Below are 4562 nucleotides of genomic sequence, written 5' to 3'. Positions count from 1 at the left end.
GCGCAACCCCAATATCAAAGTGTACATGGGCCTATTTAAATAATGTATATGATTTTGAGGGGAGAAATTATTAAATATGAAAGAATTCGGGTTTTAAGAATTGTGTGCTCAATTACTTTTGACATTGTGGCATTTGAAGCATATTGAAGTTAGAAGCAATAGAATTTGAAGCAATAGCCTACCCGCGTGTGGTCAACTACTTCAGCACCACTTTCTCTGACACAAGCATGGGGACTGGTCTGGATAAATCAATGAGATTTTTATTTTCACTGAATCTTCGTTTGGTTATTGGTTAGACTACAATTAGGATGTGGAAATGTTAGCCTTATTTGCTCTTAGAACTGTAGCCTACTTCCGACCAGTCACTTTGTACAGCACCATATTTTATTGGATTACAAACACCATAATATTAATAAAATGTATTAAAATACATTTTTTATCAATCCCATATACTATGTTCTTACAAAAAAAGGTTTAAATTCTCACGTACAGACTATATTGAAGACTGTCAAATTCTTCTCAAAGATGCCCTCTGGTGTTCAAACTAGCACTATCTAGCATTATTGGCAATAATGGCTGACAATTAACTTCTTGGTGACACGTCCGGATGAAATGCATGCCCAAATTCAACTGCCTGCTACTCATCCCCAGAAGATAAGATATGCATATTATTAGTATGGCTATAAAGTTTGCTTTGGATAGAAAACACTCTGATGTTTCTAAAATTGTTTGAATCATGTCTGTGAGTATAACGGAACTTATTTAGCAGGCGAAACCCTGAGGACAAACCATTCAGAATTTTTTTGTTTGAGGTCACTCTCTTTTCCATAAGTTTTCATTGGGAATCCAGGGACCTTCTTCCAAGTCCTATCGCTTCCCCTGGATGTCAACAGTCTTTAGAAATTGGTTGAGGTTTTTCCTTTGTGTACTGAAGAAGTACAGCCATCTTGAACAAGGCTCACTTGAGGTGTACTGTTAGATAGAGGCGCGTGACCAGAAAGCTAGCTACAGTTTTTTAACCTCCTGTATTGAACACAGATCATCCCGTCTTCAATTTTATCGATGATTTACTGAAAAAAATACCTAAAGTATTACAAAAGTAGTTTGAAATGTTTTGGCAAAGTTTACAGGTAACTTTTGAGATATTTTGTAGTCACGTTGCGCAAATTGGAACCAATGTTTTTCTGGATCAAATGCGCCAAATAAATGGACATTTTGGATATATATCAACGGAATTAATTGAACAAAAGGACCATTTGTGATGTTTATGGGACATATTGGAGTGCCAACAAAAGAAGCTCGTCAAAGGTAAGGCATGAATTCTATTTTTATTTCTGCGTTTTGTGTCATTTTTTTGTGTTTATGGAGGTGCAATCCTCAGATAATAGCATCATTTGCTTTCCTCGAAAAGCCTTTTTGAAATCTGACATGTTGGCTGGATTCACAACAAGTGTGGCTTTAATTTGCTATCTTGTATGTGTGATTTAATGAATGTTTTATTTTTATAGTAATTTTTTGAATTTGGTGCCCTGCATTTTCCCTGGCTTTTGGCCAGGTGGGACGCTAGCGTCCCACATATCCCAGAGAGGTTTAATAACGTGCCATGGAATTCTGCGGCAGCCCGCAAGGTGTGCTGCAGTATGACGCAACTTTTACAGGAAGAACTACTGTATGCAACATGCCGTTGTTTCCCACCTTGATCCTGTGTAAAGACAGATTACATAAAACTATAGATTAAATAGCTTAGAGTTGTCCGGCAGTCATAAACAAGGCAAAGATATTAATAATTGTTTAGGTTTCTCAAGTGCCTTCAAACCCTCATGGTGTCCACTGTAGCTTGTCATTCATCGCCATCTTGTGGCCATGAATGAGATCAAAAAGTGGTTGAGTAATTTCAGCATAATCATGTAGCCAGGCTCTGTAATAGCCCCCCATTCCTGTAAGTGTCAACATGTGTTAAACAGTTCAAACAGTTCATCATTATGCAATCATTCATTCATAATCATTCGGATATTGTGTGCGTCCATACGTTAATTCATGGGGTACCCCTTCCTTATTTGTTTACTTCTTTAACTGTATTTAAATGTTTTAACAGCAGTCAACTCTCTAATCAATCTGTTATTTATTGCCAGGTCTAATATAAATTAAATTGTGTTCACTTAAATTCAATTCAAAAGATCAATCAAATCAAACCTCATTATTTAAACTCGGTTCCAGATTTCAAAACCAGGAATCAGTTTGTTCACAGGCCTTCTCTACACAATGCTCAAAGCATTTACTTTTAAAACGTAGAATTCTAAAGTCTTCACCGGTACTGCTGTGAAAGCAAAGGTTAGCTGTTACAACACTGCTACAACTAGCAGGCAGACAGAAAATTGTATTGTTGGAAATCAGCCCTAACTCCTTCAGTCAGTAGCTTAGTAAAAAATATTGTAAAATTGCAGTCTACAGTAATTGTAGGTCTTATAACATTTAGGAAGGTCGAAAGGAGTGCACTGAATTACAACAGTACTTTTATTAATTCCAATACCAAATGAATTCTCCTTAAACAAATGTCATATACTTCATCAGTCTTAGATAAAACAGCAGCAGTAAATGTTTTTCAAACAGTGCATTCCCCAATGCCAAAAAATCACGATACAAAATAATAACCCAGAGTCGTCACCCGGGCAAAATACAATTCGTATCATAATACCTTTTCCATTTTATTTCAGTCAGGTGCATGGGGAAGGATGGTCACAAAGCCCACACGCTTTTTGCGTTTCCTAAACTTTACTTAATCAGGCCAATTCAGTCTGTCATCTTAATTGTAAATGGAAGTATCCATCTTCATCTTTCAGCCTCATGTTATTGTCTCGTTAAAATTTCAAAATCCATCTTTCTCTCGGCAACCTCCACTGCCGGCGACCCCGGGCAGTTTCTTATTATCCATCTTTAGGCTAACCAGACCTCTTCCTCGCTCATCATGCAGCTGTATTGCCCAAATAATTGTATTTCAGGCAAATCCATACTGTTTACATTATTTTCTCGTTCCGCATGTTCCACTCCTAGAGTAGTTTTTGATTTATTTTAGGCACAATTAATGTCAGTCCTTCATACTTTTAGAATCTCCTTCAACCAACTTCCGCATACCATCAATGTCATCCCCCTCCTCAAAGGGGGAGACACTCTAGACCCTAACTGCTACAGACCTCTATCTATCCTACCCTGCCTTTCTAAGGTCTTCGAAAGCCAAGTTAACCTCCCTTGGGTAGGGGGCAGTATTTTCACCTCCGGATGAAAAGCATGCCCAAAGTAAACTGCCTGTTACCCAGTCCCAGAAGCTGGGAAATGCAAATAATATAGAAAACACTCTAAAGTTCCTAAAACTGTTAAAATAATGTCTGAGTGTAACAGAACTTATATGGCAGGCGAAACCCAGAGGAAAAACTATCCAGGGAAAAAAATAATTGAGGTCATAGTTTTCTATGGGATACCCTTATTATTAGGAACCTGGGTGCAGTTCCTATGGCTTCCACTAGATGTCAACAGCCTTTAGAAATTGTTCAATGTTTTTCTTTTGAGAAATGAGTAGGGCACTCCAGGTGGACACTACTGTTTTGGTGCGTGTGAACTGGAGCGCGCCTCACGTTGTTTTTATCCGGTTTAGAAACAGTTCAATTTTGCATTAGGAACATTGTTTGAAATGTTTGGACCAAGTTTACAGGTACTTATTAGATACTATGTAGGCATGTTGGGCGAGTTGAAACCGGTGTATTTCTATATCAAACGCACCAAATAAATATACTTTTTTGGGACATAAAGAAGGACATTATCGAACAAAAGGACCATTTGTGATGTTTCTGGGACATTTTGGAGTGCCAACAGAAGAAGATCTTCAAAGGTAAGGCATTTATTATATCGCTATTTCTGACTTTTGTGGCGCACCTGCCTGGTTGAAATCTGATTTTCATGTGTATGTATGCGGGGGGCTGTCCTCAGTAAATTCTATGGTTTGCTTTTGCCGTAAAGCCTTTTTGAAATCTGACACAGCGGCTGGATTAAAAAAAAGTTAAGCTTTGTTTTGACGTATTACACTTAAATTTTCAAGAATGTTAAATATTTCAATTTTGTATTTTTGAATTTCACAATCTGCAATTTCAACAGATGTTGGCCAGGTGGGATGCTACCTGCCCAGAAGAAGTTAACAAACAGATTACCGACCATTTCGAATCCCACCGTACCTTCTCCGCTATGCAATCTGGTTTCAGAGCTGGTCATGGGTGCACCTCAGCCACGCTCAATGTCCTAAATTCTATCATAACCGCCATCGATAAGAGATATTACTGTGCAGCCGTATTTATGGATCTGGCCAAGGCTTTCGACTCTGTCAATCACCACATTCTTATTGGCAGACTCAACAGCCTGGTTCACCAACTACTTCTTTGATAGAGTTCAGTGTATCAAATCAGAGGGCTTGTTGTCCGGACCTCTGGCAGTCTCTATGGGGATGCCACAGGGTTCAATTCTCGGGCTGACTCTCTTCTGTATACATCAATGATGTCGCTCTTGCTGCTGGTGAT

This window comes from Oncorhynchus mykiss, chromosome 9 (genome assembly GCF_013265735.2).
Source record: "Oncorhynchus mykiss isolate Arlee chromosome 9, USDA_OmykA_1.1, whole genome shotgun sequence".
Classification (NCBI taxonomy): domain Eukaryota; kingdom Metazoa; phylum Chordata; class Actinopteri; order Salmoniformes; family Salmonidae; genus Oncorhynchus; species Oncorhynchus mykiss.
This window is presented reverse-complemented; position numbering follows the sequence as displayed.